At 35.6% G+C, this 21,797-nt stretch overlaps 1 protein-coding gene across 4 annotated transcripts in view; it reads left to right on the top strand.

Annotated features, from left to right (window-relative positions):
* LOC107206925 (ephrin type-A receptor 6) overlaps nt 1-21,797 on the top strand; it is a 379,928-nt gene that overhangs the window by 29,913 nt on the left and 328,218 nt on the right. The window contains exon 2 of one of the 4 annotated variants that reach the window (XM_033518822.1): nt 9,498-9,571. The exons of the other annotated variants lie outside the window; for them this stretch is intronic. The gene's annotated coding sequence lies outside the window, so the exon portion shown is untranslated. The remainder of the gene's footprint in view (nt 1-9,497; nt 9,572-21,797) is intronic. 4 annotated transcript variants of the gene reach the window in all.

Below are 21,797 nucleotides of genomic sequence, written 5' to 3'. Positions count from 1 at the left end.
TTTTCCTTGTATTTTCAATAGGTAATAGATTTAGTGCTTAGACCTACAAAAATGCAGCATAAAACATTAATATGTCTCAGGTCAATAGCATCAACTTTTGTTGATTGAGTTCCAGTTTAGCTTCTTAGTGATGATGGGCTGTCTAAAATTTCTACCTTAATAATGGACACATCTGATACTTCCTCTGTTCTTGGGGCTATAGTTCGAAATGAGCGATTGATTTATGAAAAAGCATGCACTATGAAAGGAGATCTTTACTCACCAAACTGTCACTTCACTCCATAACCTTGAAAATACAGAACAGAGCTTTGGGGAGTTTTTTTGATTGGTACAAAAAATGGGAAGACACAAGTTCATGTGTTTCAGAAGAAGATGTGAACAGGTACTAGTGGGTAGTCTCAAGTGCATGTGAAGCAAAAGCCAGCATTTTAACCAAAGTAATTTTGCTGACCTAGTTAGGAACTAGGAAAGAAATTAAAAAACCTGAAAGTCCAGATGAAATGCAGTGGTCCACAACCTTCCTTTACACATTAGCAGTACTACTAATAACATACCTTATTCAACTGCAGCTGGTGGGATTTTTTTCCTTCTGTCTTCAGCATAACTTTAAAAAAAATATTACTTATTTCCCATTGCATTAATGATTGCAACAAAATTTTGTGGTCAAAGTTTCTCAGAAGCTCTGGTTTGGGGACTGCTGCCATAAGGATCTGCTCAGTCCTGATAAATTTCTGCCATAGAATCATAAAATAGTTTGGGTTGGAGTGAAGCTCAAAGATTGTCCAGTTTCAGGATGCCACAGAACCACATTGTTCAAACCTCAAACCATCCAGTCTGTCCTTGAGCCCTTCCAAGGATGGGCAGCCACAGCTTTTCTAGGCAACCTGTGCCAGGGCCTCACCACCCTCACAGGAAAGAGTTTCTTCCTAATATCCGATCTAAACCCTCTCTCTTTCAGTTCAGAGCCCTTAGCCCTCATCATAACACTCCATGCCCTCCTGAAAAGTCTCTTTCCAGTTCTCTTGTGGCCCACTTTAGGCACTGGAAGGTGCTGTTAAGTCCCCCCACAGCCTTCTCCAGGATGAACAAGACAAATTTGTGCACAACCACTCCAAAAATCAGTTTAAAAGGAGGGCAAGGTGACTCTCAGCACAAAGCTGAGACATCTACGTGTGGAAGAGACTTCTAAAAGCTACCTTGACTTGTCATAGTTGACACAATGTATGGTCTCAGCAGAAAAGAACCTACTGAAAGTCCTTTAAATTATTTGACAGCTGTGTGAATGATGAAAGTACTGAAGTTTCCACAATTATTTGAACAGTTTCCTTGTCAATTGGTAATTTTACTATTGATTTATCCAGGGAAATAATTTTGGTTTGAGTATCTTCATTCTAAAGTTTAGGGGGGATAAAGGGGATTTTTTTTTTAATAACTGTCACTAATATACAGTATTACTCTTTTTCTTGTGTTATGAATTTTTTGAGACTGATCTTGTCAAAGTACTGTTTTTTCCCTACAAGACAGTTTATACTATCCTCTCTGTAAGAATAATTGTTTCACAGTAAATGCATTAATCAACAATTTATTTTTAGCTGCTTCTTAGCTAATTAGGAGATATTTCTGTAGTTTATGGTAACAAGAGTTTTGAATGGCTTGGTACTGTTTGTCACAGATGGCACTGAGGTTTTCCTTGAGAAGAAACATTTCTTTCAATGCAGCTGCATCCATCTTCACCATCATCTTTTTACTTACATCTCAGAAAGTGATTGGGGGAATACATCCTGGAACATTCTTCTACAATACTTAACATTTTTAACTATTCATTTTCTTAAGTAGACTGTCTTTGAACTGTATTTATAAACAGAAGGAAGTTTATGTACTTAGTACTTATTTCCTAAATAAAACAATGGTGTGTTCTCAGCACCGTTTTGGTCACCAGGATGAACATAGCACCAAAGGACAGATGGAAAGAAATTAAGTCTGTCCCAGACAGACACAGTAAACATAATTTAAATTCAAGTTGTGTGGAAGTTACCAGGATAAAACAGCAATACCATAGAAAGACTTCTACCTGAAAGCATTTCACTTTTCTTCCAAACAAATCATAGAATCATTTGGGTTGGAAATTATTTGGATCACTGAGTCTGACTGCAAATTCACACTGCCAAGTCCACCCCTAGGCCATGTCTGTAAGTGCCACCTTGACTTGTCTCTGCACTTCTCCAGGGCTGAGGACTCAACTGCGTCCCTGGACAGCCTGTTCCAATGTTTGGTAACCTTTTCCCTGAAAAAGAAATCCTAATATCCAATCTAAACCTCCTTCTCTGGTGCAGCTTTAGGCTATTTCCTCTCATTCTGACACTTGTTCCCTGGGAGAGGAGACTGGCTGGCTACCTCCTCCTTTCAGGTGGTTGTAGAGAGTGATAAGGTCCTTCCTGAGCCTTCTCTTCTCCAGGCTGAATCCCCCCAGCTCCCTCAGTGCCTTCTCATAACACTCCAGACCCTTCCCCACCTCCATTCCCTTCTCTGGACACATTCCAGCCCCTCAATGTCCTTCTTGTCCTGAAGGGCCCAAAACTGGGCACAGGATTCAAATCAGTGCCGAGTACAGGGGGACAATCCCTGCCCTGCTCCTGCTGGCCACGCTATCCCTGCTCCAGCCTGGGCACACTCTGAACAGTCTGTGAACAGAGAGCTGCACCTGTGTGGGGAGATGCTGCAGAAATAGCAAGAAGCAAAGTTTTAACTAAGAGCTGGGGATGTTTTTTGAGGGGAAAAAAAAGAAACATCTGAAATTCTTAAATTCTTCCCCCTATTACAGCAGTTCAGCTGTGGAAAAGATAGGTAGTTACATCTGTGAAAGCTCACCAGAAGAATTTCAGAGGTGTTACAGAGGCTGTGGTTTTAATAAGATCTTTAATAGAAGGTAGGGATTTAGCTGTCAGAACATTTAACAGGGATGAAGGGAAGGGAAGGAAGCTAATCAGATTTTCACACAATATGGGGAATTTGCAGAGAAAAAATATTGGCAGTCACGTATTTGAGCTGTAATTTGGGCATAATCAGATACCTTCCTTTGCAAGGCCATATTTAGAATCCTTTTTGACAGTCAACTCATTATTTGAGGAAAAAGGTTAAATCAAGGGGTAAGTTTTTTGAGATTAATTTCCATCTGCAGAGATTAAAAAATTAGGTATATCCATGATCCAATGGATAAATGTCTAGGAAAGCCTTCTTAAAGGAGTTGCAGCTGTTCATATGAGACGCTTCTGACAGTCCAGTTTCCATGTTTCTTTTAGAAGCATCTCCTAGACCATAAAGGCTTTTCTTGAAAACTGAATGTCCCAGAAATTGTCACTGTCTAGGTAGATTGGTGCATGTCTAAATTTTAGGTTTTGCCTGTATTTCCTGGTAAAATGGCAAAAATCCTAATTTTCTTGGAAAGCTGTGGGGCCACGGAATTAGCTGTGGCTGTGCTGGGAATTTGAGAGTCTGCTGGATGGATGCAGGGTTATGGTAGCATGGTCCATCCAAAATAGGTAAATTCACAAAATTTGCTTGTCGCTGTAATGAGATAGTATTTGTCATCCTCAGTTTTTCTTTTTGTACAACACTTGCACAGTGTCCTGGTTATATTTGTGTGGATCATCTAATTGCAGATTCCACAGGGGCTTGACTGAACACCATGGTCATGTTCTTATTTACATACTGCAAACACATTTTGGGCCCACTGGTGCTTGCCACTGTGCAGTCACGGATCTAAACCATTCCTAACCTAAATAATGAAGTCATAAAAACAAAACAAAAACCCCACAAAAAGCCCCAACCTACCAGGAAAAAACCTGCCAAAGGAAAAAAAAAAAACAACAAAAACACAAGCAAACAGAAACTAAATACAAAACTACAAATCACTTATTGGGAAGCAGCTATAATGGAGGAGGATTATGAACAAATTTGTATGCTCCAGTAGAGAATAGCCATATACTTACAGCTCATATATAATCTGTAATAGTACAGTATTAGAAGCAGTCTCTGAACTGCTCAACCAAGTGCAATTCATTGTATTTTAGTGTATGGTGTGGTAAATCTGAACTTGATGATAGCAATGTTGCATATATTTTTTGCATTAATTTGCCATTCCTGTTTAATTTAAATAGTCTTGTGTACATACACACTTCTAGTAAAGGCAAAATTTATTGTATATAGTGATTATTTTTCAATATATATTGTATATTATATAGCAAAAGAAGGCAAGTATTTTCAGGATTTCTGTTTTCTGTTAAGTTTCTCATTTTAGGTGTGAGAACCATTCTAACCAGTGGAGCACAGTAAACATTTAAGTTTTTTAGTTGTGCAGCCCCACAGAATGACTGCTAATTCTGTATTTTTATTTTTTTTTTAAATAGACTGGTTGGAAATTTAAAGAAATAAGTGTAGCATGCATGGATTGCACATTAATGCAGGCAGTGCACAAAAGATAGTTTTTAAGTCTGTGTAGGCTGCACATTCATCTCTTGCATTCACACATTTACAATGTTTTGCCTTACCCAAAAGTGCAGTAAAAAAAAAAAAAAGAAAGTATATTTTAGCAAAAATTTAAAAAATGAACACGTTCTTGCCTCTTTTTTTTTTTTTTCTTGGTAGAGAAAGAATTGTATTTTGAGAAGGAAAACACAGTGGGTTGAAGGAGGAAGAATGGTTGATTTAAGTTCTGTTGGGTGTCTTACAAGCAGTGTTGGATTCTAGAATTTAATGAAATTAAATATAATATTTTCTGTTATAATGCAGCCTTCACTGTGCAGACACTTGGAGAAAGAAAGAATGACAAACTGAGTGTTGCCCTCAGTAAAAAATCAAGGAAAAGCCAGAACAAAATAAAGTGGAAGAAAAGCAATATTTATGGAAATTCCAGGTGCATACTGAGCACCTCTTTATCTGAACCATTGTATATTCAGAGACTTCAGAACTGCTGTACTGAACTCTTGGGAAATACCCTTTGAAATTCCTGTGTGTTTAGGAAATGGTCTCATAAATACTAAAGTAGGTGATAAATATCTAGGTGTTTTGAAAAGAAATCTTTCTGAATTGTTCCAAAGCCACAAAAATATTTTTTTTCTAAGAGGAAAGGTAAAATTGGCAGCAGCAGAAAATGCTTCACTGTCTCATGACCAGTTGCTGTTTTTCACTCAGATGCTGTGTTCAGTAATTTAGGGAAACTCTCAACCAAACTGCTGCTTTCTTTTTATCATTTTTAGTGCCAGGAATAATTTATATTCTAAAAGTTCATCTTCTATGTATAATGAAGAACAAAAGAATTAATATATTCTCAAGGATTTGCAGTAGCCTGACCTTATATTGGAAGCCTTTACTTAGACTTAGCAGAAAAGAAAGTTAAAAAAAAAACCCAAACCATGCCAACTTTACTTTTGAATATTTTACAGATGTCTAAATACATGGAATGAATTTTTAAAATTACAGAGAAGTAACCAGATTATCAAGCTTTAAGCATTCTTTAAGCCTCTTTTACATACTTAAGCATACAGAGTCCCTTCTGCAAATTGCAGTAAATAATTTGTGTTCTGATAGAGCTTTAAATGATAGGATTGTAGGATATTTGCAGGTACCTGGAATTTTAACCATTGCCAGGATGAAAATATAGTATCCAAATAGTTTTTCTGCTCCACTGGAATTCTCACCAAGTGAGAAAAAAATACTCCAGCTAGGCTGAAAGCGTGGTTGTTGAAGAAATTATCCTCTGCTTTACCCTCTTTGCCAGTAGATGTTCAAACCTCTGGTACAACATTTGAGCTTGAAAACCCTTCTCTGAAGAGCAGTTAATGCAATGAAGTGAGCAGCAGTTGCTAGTCCAAAATACAGAGAATTGTAAACTTCAGATATAAGAAGATACACTTCAGACAGTAATTTTTTTACATGATTTAATATCCTGCAGAGGGATCCAGGTGGGTACAGAGGCCTTTACCACATGGATTATGTATTTATGTAAGCAATCCTAGCAGAATTTGACACTCTTCACATAATCCTACCAATTTACTTCAAGAAGTGGAAAATAGATGGTTTCTATATATGTTTATTGGCTGCTAATAAGGAAACATAATTATTTTTAATAATCATAATTTCATGGAGAATAAAATAGAAAGGAAGCCAGTATAAAATCCATGTGTTTATGAATAATAATTAATAACTGTATTTTAAATTTAAGAGGATAATCCTCTGCTATTGTATTTAACCAAAAGAATCCTATCCTAGGAGTTTAAAACATAATACATGACTTGCAGAAATAAAGTGAAAGATCACAAGTGCTGTTGAGATGTAAAACAGCATTTGAAGAGCAGAGGTGTTCTACCTGACCTTTTGTTTTGTCTTTTAAGAAGTCCAATAAATGTTTCTTTTAGACTTCCTAGTAGTGTTAAAAGATGGGCATATCGTAGAGGAAGGGAAAAAAAAAGGTAAAAGTTTAAGTTTGCAGACATAACAGCTGAATAATGTGTTGATATGCTCAGTATGGCCTTGTTCAGTGATTTCTCTCCATGTCTGTTACTACTTATCATCAGCCTTCCATGTTATAAGGAATACTCCCAATTTCTTAATTTTCTTAAGGAAGAACTCCAACTTTTTGTTTTCCCTCTCAACTGATGGATACATGAATATTCTTGCATTATGGCTATGACTAATAGGTCATGAAGTGATGAGCAGTAAAATTTTTATGCCACAAAAATTGGGTAGAAATGTTGTACCATAGGTGCTACTGCATGTTGGTTCTTAGCATATCAGAAGAATGCTACTAATAATTTTGTATCAAAATTTTTATAGGCTTGATAAAGTTCATTATTAACAGTAGCATAACTAAGGAGATTGCTTTAGTTCCCTTTTCATGTAGGCTACTAAAGGGATTGACTTTAGCTCCCTGATTCTTGCCGTGATGATTAAGGGGATTTGTTTAAACACCCCATTTCATGTGGTATAGCTACTGTAAAAGGATTAGTTTTGGATTCCACTTCCACGTGGGAAAGGCTAAGGGGATTAGCTTTAGCTTTTCATTCCATGACAAAATAACTAAGGGCAATTGCTTTCACTGCCCATGTGGTTGCATCAAGATTTGTCTTGCTTTTGCTGTTCTTGTTTGTTTATTTCCCTCTGCTCTTAGTGCCCAAAATCATTTGACTTCAGGCTTTCTGCCCTCCTGATAGAAGGCCCACTGCCCATACTGAGCTTTGCATCTGTTAAGGAAAACTAAAGTGACATAGTGAAATCCCATGTGTTTTGTTGTTTTCCTCATGGAAGCTCAAATATTAGAATTCCTCTGGATAAAATCAAGTGTAGGAGTTGCCATAGCTGATAACAGTGCTAGTCCATGTAATGCAGTATTTGATTTATGGCAAAGAACAAGGCTGTGAGCTTCACCTGTAGGTGAAGGTCTTGGGGGACTGTTTATGCTGCCCATTGGAGCAAAACTCTGGAGATGTCTGACAAAATCCAGCAAAGCCACCACCTGAACCACAGGTGGTGCAGCTCATTCAGGGCAGCACCAATTCCACACCAACAGGCACTCTGTAAGGGCAGAACTTGTTATCTGAGGAGAAAAAACCCTAGACATGAGTGCTGGCAGAAGCTGCACTTCTGCACAGCCTTGCTCCTGTGAATACACCAGTCCCAGGAGAAAAAGCTCTCTGAGGTCTTTGTACCAAATTGCATTGTGCAGCCATCACAAATTAATATTTTCAAACCACTTAAAAGCAAATAAGATGTCTATGAGTAAATTCAAAGCAGGCACTTCATGCACAGCTAATGAAATTATGTCTGAGCTATTAAATAAACCAGGATCTGTGCCCTGGCTTTGAAGATGGGTGTCTCCACAAAGCTGTTTGAAATACTTGTTCTTACCTGAGTCTCTGACTGGAGAATGAGCAGAGTTTAGTCTATAAATCCAGAAGCTAATGAGGTTTCTTTGGCAATCTATTTTTATGTCTTTTTTTTGTTTTTTTAATTGTTATTTACTTGTGTGATGGGAGTGCTTGAAACTTTACCTTATAAAAACACTTAAACCTGTTGCTCATTAAAGGTATAGGAATTTCTTGTGAAGTGAAACTTAAAGTAATGAATTTAAAAAAAAAAAAAGTTTAAATTTTGTTAGGAACTGGCCTTATGTATCCATCCTGTGTCAGAATAATCATAGATGTAAGCAATTAGGAAAAAAAGCAGATGTCCAGCCCTGGCACTGCACTGGCACAGACATAGCCTTAGGAGCAGGATTTTGAAGAGAATCTTTCTGAAAAGCACGTGCTGTTTTTCCAGGATTTCAGTTCTCCACAATGGAATATAGCAGGACTATTTCAGCAGCTGTAGTTACGAGCTGTCAGCCCAAAAGCTGGTTATTTTTACTTTGTGCAGCCACTTGAGTTTTATATATACAGTCATGACTGTATATGAGCATGAGATGTGCACATAGATCCACACCCCTCTAGGACTGTATGTGCTTAGGTCTGCCCCACTTGAGTTGCACAATTACCTATTCTGAGCTTACAGCACATTCTGGAATTTACTTTACTCTTTGTGCTGCTCAGTAAAACCCAGTGTTTGAATTTGTCCCTTCAGTGCCCTACCTCAGCTTTGAATTTCTGAGGCTCTTTTGCTGTGGCATTTTTCCCTTTGCTTCTAAAAATAAAACACATCAAGAATAATTGGAAAAGAAAGCTGAGCTTCTGTGAGACTTTACACATTTCTTGAAGAGGAAGAAAAAAAGAAAAATGCAATGGAGAAGTTCTTCCAGAAGCACTCACCTGCAGAATACTGTATATCTTTAGTCATTTGTGAAATAGATAATAGTATGTTAAGACAAACATGCAACAAACCACCTCAGTAAAAAATCTAATGTATTTCAGGTAGCCATGAGAAATTTGGCTTTATATCAAGTCTTGCTGATTTATGCACAGCGTACAATCAGTGCTTGATGTAGATGAAACAATCAATTTTTTTTCCCACTTGGGTCAGTGCAGGAAATTTCCTGAGGGAAAATGTTTTGTTCTTCATGATTTTTTTTTTTTGATTTTTTTTTTTTGTTTTATGTACTGACAACTGTTTATGAGGTTGAAGGATTTTGTGCTTTGACTGCTGCTGAAGAACCAAGATCACAGGGTAAGAGTTACTGTGGTGGCTTTGATCTGAATATTCCCTACTCATGGGAATCATCATGAATCTACAACCTGGTTGCCTGAGCTAGAGATCATTTATAATCTGTGATTATTAAATTTTATATCTCTAGACTCCCTTGGAGTACTGTCACTTCCTGCATGTATTTTAAAGTTATGAATATACAATAAAATAAAGGGATATCAACTTAATCACAAGCAATGAGATGAATTTTGTGAATCTTTATAGAGTGTTGAGGCAGGTTTTTCACTGTTACATATTTATGCCTTTTTGGGTATTGTATATAGCAGGGCTTTTTAAAATTCTCATCATGTGTTTTATGTCCACAGAGTTAAGGTTAGACAGAAAAATGACAGAATTTCTTCTGTGAAGACAAATTTAGACACAGGAACACTTACTAAAGGTAATGAATTGCAGTTTTGGTCGACAAATGACAAAAATTGAATAACAGCAATTAACAGTTACTTAAATACATGGTAAAGATCAACTGCATTATGTTACACAAAGAATAGAGGCCTAGAAAGCTTATTTGGCTTGCTTGCAGTCCCAGAAAAATGTTCTTTTCAGCGGTTCCACTGAAAATAAAGGGTTGTTTTTTTTTCTTTTCAATGTCCCTATTTGTATTTTCTCTCCACAAAGTAAAGCAACTATTAGTGATGTGTTGGGAGTAAGTAAAAAAACCCTTACTTTGGTTGTCCTAGTTCACTTGCCACCAACTAATGGAAAGTTTCACAACAGAAATTTAAACTGAGAATGGACAGTTTTTTGAAAGCAGTACAAGAATGATTTAACATTTATATGAAATTTAGTCCAAAATCTCTGAGCACTTTAATAGTCAGTGAACATTTCAATGAAATTTTGTAATTGTGTACAACTTTTAACCTACATCCTGCTGATACATGAGTTGTATAGAGGTTCAAAATGTTTGAATGTATATGCTGACTAAACAGGATTTTATAATTTGGGTTCTTGTAAAATTATGGAAAAATACCTTATTAAGATTTTATGTTAAAAATCAAGTAGGGGATGCTTTTGGAAAGTTTCTGAATTTTAGCTAAAACAAATAGTTGCATCTGAAATAACTTCTAATTCCTTTTTTGGAGTTATAATTTTAAATACAACTTGTTGCAGTTGCTATGTAGAACTGAAATATTTTTGAAGAAAAGTGCAATAAGTGTTAAACCACATGTTAATAAGCAAAAACATTTATTGAAATCGCTGTTTTCTGTGATTTTAGTGAAGAGGAAATGGATTAGCTTCTAACTTGTGGTTTAAGAATAAGGTCAAGGATATCAAATTTTTCTAGATATTGGTGAAACTTATTTCTGTGCAGTTCTGAGGGTATTTTGAACAGTTTTCAATTACCTTGGGTAGATTTTTTTTGGCTTTTCTTTTCTTGAAAAAGGAAAGTGTGTTTTTATTTCTTGAATGTCACTTCATTACAAAAGTTGAATATTTAATTCTCATTTTTTATCTTCTTACATTTGCACTGATATATCAAAGCTGTTTAAATTTTAAGAATGATACTTGGCATACAGCATGAAAAGAGTGTTGAACAGTGCTATAAAAACTCTGCATCAATTACATCCCACCTGGATTCCTTGGAAGGGGCATTCAACCATTTTTAGGTCCTGTGTGGGTCATACCAAAAGGGAAACACAGCCCTGTAAAGCTCATAATTCTGTGTGATACTTCCATTACCCTTGGGAATGTGGCATTAGAAGAAGAAAACTTTCATTCAGAATCTTAGTTTGTCTAATTTAATGCCACAGCCAGTTCTGACTGACACAATATTCCACCCATCAGATAAGGTTTTAAGTTGGAAGATCATACACAATACTGTCAGTGCAGGTTTTCATGCTTAATTTATTTTCCTCCATTAGACTCTGTACTGTTGTGGGTTTGATCTCCATCTGGGCCATTCACCTGAGAGCTGTACTAGCTGATCCTTGTGGCTCTCTTCCAACTCAGAACATTGTGATCTGATCTAATATTTGAGGCAGAAATTTTCATAATTCCAGGATTTTTAAAAATCCTTTTAAAGAGTAAAGTGCATTTTGAGACCTTAAATTAAAGGCAAATGTAAAGTTCTTACCATTCATGGACTCCCCAGGTCTTTTTTCATTTATTAAAGAAATCAGGGGACTAAATTTTACCACTTTTTTTACTTACTGTACTTTCTGTCAGGGAGGGAAGCACACTATAACAGGGAGCTAGCTATTCATATTAAAAAAAAAAAAATTAAAAATCTGTATCTTTAGTTTCAGGCCTGTCTCTTCTAGTGCACTTAATATTTACAATCTGCATCCATGGATCACATTCTCCATTCACCCTGAATGGGGGCTTCACAAAGAACATTTTGTCAGAAATCTGTGGCATTTTACAACAGGAGCTCAGATGTTGCTTTGAGTGCCGCAGAAAGGGCAGACATTTGAAGAACAAGGGAATTCAATAAAAAAGTTGCAACTGAAAATTTGTTTCCCATATCCACACAACTCTTAAATAAAATGAAATACCAAGGATTTCCTTCTTAAGTGAATTGATACATTAACGTGTCTTCTAAAAATGATGCTAAATCTAATTTTAAGCACCCTATAGACAGCTGACATAAGAATATTTTCTTTCTTTGGAATCTGACTCAAATTTGAGAATTATGAAGGATGTCTTGTTGTCCCTTGTAGAAATACTATGCATTTTTCTCTACTCTAAGCACTGAGTAAGGAAGATTAGGAGTAAGGAAATCAGTCTTCAATCAATGGGACAGTATATTTAATATATCTGATATCATGCCTTGTTAAAGGGCTGTTAGATTTTGTCTGACTAGGAGAAAAAATAACACTACACAAAATTACTAAAGGAATTTTTCTGTGTGAATCCTGGAATTAGGCAAGAATAAAGGAGTGATGGACACATTTCTCCTCTGGTTTTCTTTGTAGACTGATAATGAAATTCATTTTCAAGAGGAAAATTCACTGTTTTAGGTAACCATGATTATTTACAGATTAATAATAATACTATATTAAATGCAGAGAGTATTTTTTTAAATAGCTGGGGACTTGTTAATAGCAGTAATGGTATCTAATATAAATATCTGAAGATAATTCTCCATGACCATGCAGTCTTGTGCTGTGCTGCCTTTTAGGAATAACTTATTATTTCCAAATTGTTGGGAGTCTGGCTATTTCGTACGTGCTGTCTCACAAGTTTTCTGGCTGCGTTTCCCAGTTCCTTTGGCTCCTTTCTCTTTCCTCCCAGTCTGTCAGTGGGCTTGCAGCACTTTTATCTCTGCTGGCTGCAGTGCTGAGATTCCCCTCAGTGTTCAATCTGCTCTGCATTCACTTTGCCACATTCTGGGCTGCTTTTGTAATCATGTCCAGAAACAGAAACCAACAGTTGGTCAGCTGGAAAATGGGACAACCAAGAAATTGTGGTGACATCAGTGTAAAGGACTTTAAACAAAACAGAACAAAACAAAACAGCCCCCAAAAACAAAAAAACCCAAACAAACCAACAAACAACAACAAAAAAAAAAAGCCAAAAAACCCCTTCCCATACCTAGCATAATTTAATAACAAAGTGCTTCATTTATTACATAAGTATTAGGATTGAGTTTTCTGAGTCAATAGTGAAATTTTGCCTTTTTAGAAAATACTGACACCTTGTAATTAAATATGTAGCCTGCATCTTTAAACTTCGACCAACATCTCTAAAATACCTTCAGCTACAGCCAGCCTTTGAAGTCAAATGAAATTTAAAATTCATCAAACACTGAGTGAGGATTTGCTCCAGTCTCCCAAATCACCAAAATTAGGCTAACTGGGAGGGTTTTGTATTGCCCATGTGTGCATATATTATAGATAGATAGATAGATAGATATGGATATAGATCACATATAGATATAAAAAAAAATAAATGTATAATAACACTATATCAATTGAAAGTGATTTTTGACTTGAGGAGTTTTATGATGTTCATGTTCATAGCATTGAAATCTTAAACATGTACAATACATAAAATATCTTAAACACATTGCACACCCTTAAAAAAACCTTAATTCAAAACAATACCAAGCTGACCAGACCCCTGAAACATAACTTTTGGCCTTCCTGTATGCAAGTACATATTGAAAACAAATGTGCTCTTTTCCAAATAGCAACAGTTTAGAAAGAGAGATGTTTGTCTTTTAGCACAGTGATGCTGTATGATAGCATCTACTTTTTAAATTTGAAGTGCTTTTTTATTGCAACTATGCATTTGTGTTAAGAAGATGTCAGTAAATGGATGCTCAAATGTTCCCTAGGAAATTTCTGGGGGAAAAAAAAACTTGTGTTTAGATTGTTAGTTGGCAAGACTTTTTGCATGAAAGCTATAAAGGAAATTATGGTAACCACTTAACCACTTCAAGGAACAGGACTTAGCGCATCCCTTTTTAGACCAGGTAATATTGCACATGTGTCATGCAGGAATCATTGGGAATCATGCTCAAGAACTGAGAATAAAGAACCAGAGATGTTGACAACTAGGCTGGCACTGCTCTATTTAAATGATGAAATCTGCACTGAAATAGCAATACAGGGATTTTGAAGGTGTCATCATTTGAAGAGAAAAAGAAAACTAAGAAAAAACAGTCACAATGTAAAAGATTCTTGTCAACAGATAACAAAATGATTTGTTTAAAGTTATGAATGACAAAGTAATCTTGTCTTGGTACATATTGCTGTTACTTTCTGGTGTTATGTATGACTTTATTATCAGAGTAATATATCAGGATTCTGGTTTTTATTCATGCTAATGGGTAAAGCAGATACAAGACATCAGGCCAAATGTTTATCAGGTGTCCAAAGTGCTTCAGAAGAATCATGTGTAAAATATAAATAAATTGCCAGAAAAACAACTCAAGATAGTCAGTGTAAGTAATACAAAAGTGCATGAAAGTGACACAGGACAATTGGTGAACTTGATGCAATAAAGATTAAACAGTCAAAGTCAAAATATTTCAGCTTACAGTGGAATACATTGGTCTGAGAAATACACAATGATGTTTTGCTACAATATTAATTCCAACAAAGCTTAGTAGCTGAGTATATTTTCAATATAAATTTGACAGACCAGTTGCTTTTTGGGAGACAGTTTGTATCAAAAAATCGATAAAGAATGATGGTAAAGCTTTAGTGTAGTATTGCTTCAGATAGATGAGGTTTTAAAATGCACGAGACAAATCTTTCAGATCAGTAAAATGGATCATATGGCAGGTAAATCCAATTGATTTTGGCACAGTGGAGTTATGCCCATTGATAAACTTAAGAGATTATGTAATAATTAGAACAAATTTTAGAATTGCAAGTTTTTATGTCCTTTCTTCTAACACAAAAAAAATTACCAATATTCCCATGCTGAGTGATGAGATAAAGAAAGGCTACTAGTTTTGCAAGAGATAGGCTGAGAGGGCTGCAGGTACCTTGCAGGGCAGGATCTTGACAAACTGCCTTTTACTGTCGTGAAACATTCTTTATTTTAGACAGTTGAGACATAAAAAGTTGAATCAATGGATGGAATTGAGAATGATAAAACTTGACATTTAATCTGTTCATTGACAGCACAGAAAGGAAAGAGAAGAGAATTATGGTGATTTTGAAAGCAATCTGCATCTGTTGGATGAAAAACCTTCTAAATACCTAATTTATGAAAGTTTCCCAATTCTGTGGAGTGGTGGGATTGTGGTCAATTAACTGTGTGGAGGAGGTAGGTCAAAGAGTGTGGAAAGAAATAGTCTGCTTTTATGTAGAAGATACTGTTTGGGTGGAGAGTTTGCCTATGTGAACAATGAAAACTGGTCAGATGTAAAAAAAAAATGTTCACCAATACACTTTCAACTAGAGACTCTTTGTAGTTGTGGGATCTTTCCAAGATTGTGGTAACATTTATTAATTTTTATTATATTGGCATTTAAGTTTTCGAGAAATTTTAAATATTTTAGTCTGATTTTAGATGTTTGTGATTTTACTGGTGTTAATTGATAGATTGTGTTTTGTATTGCTATTCCAAAATACACTGGTTGAGAAATTGCTTAATCATAGTGGATTTTATGGGCATTTTGTAGGGCAAGTGCAAAAAAGTCGTGTGATGGGTGTCTTTTCTCTTTATACCCATGATTATGCCACAAGTCAAAAGCTGTTCTACCATACTTTCATTTCACATCCTTCTGTTCTCCATATTTGACAAGAGTCTTGCATATTACTGCCTGCATGAGAATTCCAAGAGATGAAAAGATCAGCCCATTCTGTATCAGTCAGTTGCTGAATCTTCTCAAGAAACCAAAATAGAAGGATTATTTTAATCTGTGAAACACTGTGCTCTCTGTAATGACTCATGTTTACTCATACAATTTGCTCCTCACCGCTGCTGTTCTCCTGAGAAAGTCATTAGAAGCCATGAAATTACTGGGAGCATTTATTAAACCAGTCACACTCCACTGGAAACACCAGTATGGAACTGGAGGGTATGGAGCCTTTTCCCAGTTATTCTGCTGGTCTGCAAAAAAGGGAACCAACAAATGAAACATCACCTGAGACCCTTAATATGAAAAAAAAATCCCAACTGTACAAACCAGAGATTAAAAAAGATGACAGCAAGCACAGCAAAATATTCCCTGGTGCATTAGAAATAGGGTATTGAGGAAAAAAAACAGGGAATTCTTTTTGGATGAATGCTGATGAGCTGGGTGCTCTAGAAGAACAACATTGTCTTCTGTTTCTTGATTATATCCTCATCCAAAGAAACTTTGTTTTTTGAGAAGTGACTTTATCAAAGAAGTAATTAACTGCTTGTATTACCTATTATGCTTTCTACCAGGAAGATGAATTTTGATCAGTTTGTCTTGTTGGGAAAGAAAGCTGACATCAAGAAATGTTCATCCAGATAAATATTAACCTTTTAAAGTTTTATGGTCTAGGAATGAAAATAATACATCTAATTAAAATGACTCTTTTGGGGACATGGATACTGGCACTTCATTTTACCAAAATACCGTGGGACACTTGGAAATGCTGAGGTTTTTTCAATTAAAGGAAAAAGTTACATGCAAAATATGACATTTATATTGCCATTATTAACTTACAAATAAGATACTAGATTGCTCAATTTCAGTTAATCTGAAGATTCTTCATCTTTGGAGGGTGTTGAGACCTGACTGGACAAAGCCTGGAGCAGTGTAGTTTGAATTCACTGTTCAGCCTGGTTTGAGCTAGAGATGTGACCAGATGACTTTGCGAAGTCTTTTCCAGCTTGGATGATTCTATAATTAATACATCAAGAAGAAAAATATTTCTGCCTATATCAACTAATTTTAATTTGTTGAAGGACATTTCTTGTCAGTTCTTCTCTATTCTTTTGCCTCCAGACTTAAACAACAACAGAAAAAAAAAAAGTAGGTGAAAGCACAGCATTCTTTATCAGCCTTTGTGTTACCACTGTTTTTAAATTTATATGATGCCATGACATGTAGTGCTTAAAGGTGCACAGATACCTGAACAAATACACACAGTGATTGAAACATATTTTGACCCAGTGACCCAACAGCATCTGGGAACAAACAGTTTATTTTAACAAATGACAAGTTGCTTGTTTTTCATTTCTTTGTAAAACATTTTCTAGCTAACATCATTGACCTGTTTGGGCTTTTTTTTTTATCAAAATTACTTGATAATACAAAGCTTATATTTATTATCTGTCATAAAAAGGAAGGCAAAAGATACAAAGCATTGAAAAAAAATAAAACCTGACACTTAAAGGTTTTTCCTGCACTACCAGACTGAATCTGAGGGGCAAAGCTGTAGTGCCTAGTTCTTGATCAAGTTAAGATGATTTTGCCATTTTGAGTGCAAATAGCATGACAGAAGGGAATTCCTGACAAGAATGAAATCCCAGATGGAGTGGATTTCTCTCTATGCTCTATAACTTCGTAAGACTGATTTTTTTTTTTTTTTTTATGCCACATCATCTCAACTTTGAGACTGTGATACTCTGTGGGCTTTGATTCTGTATCAGAGCATCAGTTAGGAAGATTTTCTGTGGGATTATTATTACCTTTATTCATTTACTGAGTTTCTCAAGCAGTTCTCCAGAGCAGGAAGAGGAGAATCTTGGTGTAGCCATAGTTGTCCTGGGAGATGCATTCCTGTCCTGCTTCCCATGGATTTCTCCTCTGTGACTCCAAAAGGGTTCAGCTTACTTGGTCTTTCTGTAAAGCAAACAGGTTTTAGCATTTCAGGCTTACTGAGGTGAAGATAGTGCTGATGATATAATGGTAAATTCTTCCCATGAAAAAGATCAAGTCTTAGTTGGGAAATGCAACAAAAAAGAAGTGGTTTATCTCACTCCAGGCTACCTCAGGGTCAGCCAGTAGTGGACCCACATTTGGAATTGAGAAGCTCTTAAATCTTGGTTAAAGCTTTTTCTTTCTCTTCCATTCTCACATTGTTACATTGCATATGATGATCTGCCTTTCCACAAGAGCTGCAATCACTGATCCCACACTCAGGTTTCTAATCTGACATTTCAAAGCCGAGCTATATTTTAGTGAGAATTTACATGGGGGCCTTTTTGCAGGGAAAACTCTGGACAATTCTACAGGAAACCTGGTTAGAAAATTTAATCAGAACATTTAATCTATCATAGTAGAGCCTTTTCTCTGTAGCTAAATCCCTTAGGTCAGTGGCACGTGAAAAGTTCTCTGTTTCAGAGGATCACAAAAGTTATTTTTTCCCCCATGCTTCACCTCAAACCTACATTCAGGTACAGAGTTCTGCACACTGTTTGATACAGCTCTCAGCAATTATTTGGTTTCATCAGAGGCCAAGGAAACTGAAGGAAAATCTGCAGATTTTCAGTGTCAAAATCTGCAAATTTGCAGTGTCAAGAGTGACCACAGCAAAGAGCACATCCCCTGGAGCTCAGAACTGGGATGGAGGTTTAGGAATAATGGGTCAAGGGGGGAAATGTGCAGATCACAACAGCTTTAAACTACATCAGCTGCTTTCAGATTTCCTTCAGCCACAGCAAATAGCAGTCACATCTGTACTCACAAAGAAAAATAAACTCATTGGCAGGGAAAGGTGCTGAAATCATTTGAATACCTTTCAATAAAGATTTCCACTCTTAATCTGATGACTTGCAAGTCCAAACATACTTAATAGATGAACATGAGTAAAATGTGATTGTTTGCCAGGGGGTCTTTTCAAAATAAAAGTTTTGCATGAATATTTCTGACAGAAAAAGAACATGAAAGTAATTTGGCCCATGTAGGAAAAAAGGTTTCAGCTTCTTAAAATTAAGATATATATATTAAAATTTATGAGAAATAGTGCTCTTCAGCATGGCTATATAACAGTTTTTTATAGCTGGTTTAATGCTTTTGGGTGGAATAGATAGATTAGAAATGTAATGTGAGTTTCTATATTTTCATCTTTTCATTTTATTTCTGGGGTTTTTTTTATTTCCAGATATGTTAAAGAACAACAAATGGGACAAACATGTAAATGGGAAAAAAAAAGGCTTTATTAAAAGCCTAGTATTCCAGAAAGAGCATGATTAAAGCTTTTCTGTTTTGTATAAATGATGACCCAAATCATCTCAAGTTGGGCTTTGTAGTGAGTTGTGGGAAATGGAGTTTGGTAAAGGACAAAGCTTCCTAAGAGCCTGCAGATTACTGAAGATCTTTGAAAACTTAAAGTGTGTTTAAGCAGAGCTTTCCTGCTGCCTTTGATGTTGTAATTCCTGTCCCATTGAAGGGAGGGTTTACACTGGATTTGTTGTTCTACATAATGAGTGTTTTTCATATTGATGAAAAATTAGCATTAGAGTAGTACCAAAATCAAAATACCCTGTACTCAATTGTAGGTAAAATAATAAACATTTTTTTCACTGTAATTAAGGTGATGGTGCTATGTAGACATAAATTAGACAAAGTTTGTAAATAGAATGAATTTAATTCATTAGACTCCTTCAGCACACAATCTTCTATGCACAAAAAAGCTTTTCTTCTGGTCTGTTTGGGACAGACTAAAAAATTTATCTGTTTTTACCACCATATCAATTCATCTAGGAAAAACTATGGCATCCACTCCACAAGTCTTTAGTTATCTATGGAATAAAATAGTTTGTTTCAACATTTAAATGTGAAATCATCTAAACAATAAATAGGATGCAAATTTTGAATCTTTAAAATCTCAATTATGGCAAGTCCTTAAAAACAGTAGCTACTGAAGTATTTGTCTAGAGGAATTAGTTAAGCACTGGATAATTAAGAATACATTAGGAATATTGTTTTCAACTTTTTTTTTTTTTTTCAGAATTTAATAGAATCTTCCAGATTTGCATATTTTGATGGGAGTAAATAAAAATGCAAGTTTCAACAATGTGCAATTAAATGCATAAAATACACATTTGTAATAAAAACCAAGATCTCTGTGGGGATTAACTAGGGCTAGTTTTAGATAATTAAATCTTTAGCCTGAGTTCATTTAAATATGTGGAGGTTTTATAGAAATAGCGACACTTAAGAGATTCCTGTAAACAAATTTTTGTAAATGTTTTAATTGTTTTCAGTATAAAGGCTTAAAAAAATATTATATGTTTCTAGAAAAACTGAGGCATGGATTAAAAAGAATCAAGGAGTTGAAGCTATTTTTGTGGGGACAGCCCTTTAAATAATAAATTAGTCCAAAATTTCATTCAAATTTGTATACTACTTCTGTTATGTTTTACTGATACTGCTCATATCCCACTGCAGGGCACGTTCCTTAGACCTCTCAGTGGTTTTATAAAAAATTAATAAAAAAAAAGTGGATTTTATGTATCACACATCAGCTGAGTAAAGTAACTGTAAAGTAAAATATGTTAAGCCATTCTATAGACTTGTAACACAGTAATTTTATGAAAATTCAGGAAAATTCCACATTTGTAGTAACATTGTTCCTCTCCAGATGTTTTTTTAGATAGTAGTTTAGTACCTGCTTACTTAAAAATGCAAGTTCTGTAAATGTAAATGTCTCTGACCATCATGGCAATGCCATTCCCATTCTAGTTTCTGATAAAGTCAGCAGGAAGAGAGGAGAAAAAAAAAATTGCTTCTTCTCTGTCTTTCTGAGAGTGTTCTCTAGAATGAACTCAGTACCAGGTTTTAGTTATTATGAAGGAAATTTATGTTCAGAACAGCACAGATGAAAAGATGTACATACAAAGTAGAGAGTTAGCGTTTAGTCTCTGTGTTCCTAAAATTGATGGTTTCTTTAAAAAAAAAGAAAAAAACAGCTATAGTAATAGAGTCAGCTTACAGCAAAATGTGCCTGCACATTACTTTGGGAAAAGTGAATCCATATCCAGCCACAGCATTTCTTCAGAAGCTGCTCCCAAAAGGAAAAGTGGAATTCCTGACAGCAGCCTTCAATCTAATGCCTGAATCTGGCTGGAGCAATGCGTACCTGACAGTGGAATCCCAGAGCTGGATTTGAGTTTCTTCAGGCCAGTGTTACACTAAATTAGGAGAATGTGCCTTTAATGATACTGTTTTCTTTTCCAAATAAAAAAAAATGCCTTTCTAACCTGTCCTTGGAATACTCCATGGCACAAACAAATCACTTACTTAATGCCATTCTAGTTTTCTGATAAAATGAAGCTCTGTAATCAACTCTACTTTGGGGAAAAACTGACAGAGGCTGATGAAAACACACTGGGCTCTCAACAGACTGTCTTGGAACCTGCTCTACTCATCTGTGATGACGAATATCTTTTGTCACCACAGTGTATTGCTAATCTCTCAAATCAGTGCTTCCTATGCAGTAAAGCTTCCATCACAGATCTAATCCTGCTCCTATTTAAGTCAGCAAGAAAAATAGAATAGGTTCGAGGCCAATATATGCAGAGAACTATAATCTCTGTAAATAAACAAACATTCTATTTGTAATCAATCACAGGGCAAGGAGCAGCAAATATTAGGGGGAAAAATACAGATCATTTGCTTCTATTACTATATTAAGCCAATGATTTTACTGGCTTAAGACTTTTAGTAGTAGTCTGTTATAATAGTAGATAATACTGAAGTTGCAAGCACAGAAAATAGATTTTTGTCAATTGTAATGCTGCCTGTCCCTGAGGAATAGAATGTGGTAGGAAACTCTGCTGGAGTTTGTGTTCAATCCAATACCCACCCATAACTACCCACACCGTTTATTTATTTCTCTGATAACTTGGAACATCTATTTTGTTTTGAATCCTAAAATACAGAAGCCATTTCGTCTCTCTGGTGTTGACTGGGAGGCTGCAGTTGTGCATCAAATCATCTCAGTAAGAGAAGATGATGAGTAAGAGATGAAGCTACCCAGTCAAAAAATAGCTCTTCAGAAAAGTTAATCAGTTAGAAAGTTGAAAGGATTTTTTTTTCAGCAATTTGCTGGTTCCCCTTTCATGTGTTTTTATGGGATTTTAACATTAAGCATGAAAAATAAAGTGTATGGCCATGTCTTGGTACCCAGTTCTTTGACAGTTTCATTATTCATAGGCACAGATTTCCCATTTGTGAATCACAGCAAAAATATCTAACGCAGGTATTTCATTTTTTCCAAAATTAGATC

The sequence above is a fragment of the Parus major genome, chromosome 1, assembly GCF_001522545.3.
Source record: "Parus major isolate Abel chromosome 1, Parus_major1.1, whole genome shotgun sequence".
Classification (NCBI taxonomy): domain Eukaryota; kingdom Metazoa; phylum Chordata; class Aves; order Passeriformes; family Paridae; genus Parus; species Parus major.
The sequence above is the reverse complement of the archived record's forward strand: the minus strand, read 5'-3'. Positions and strand labels throughout refer to the sequence as shown.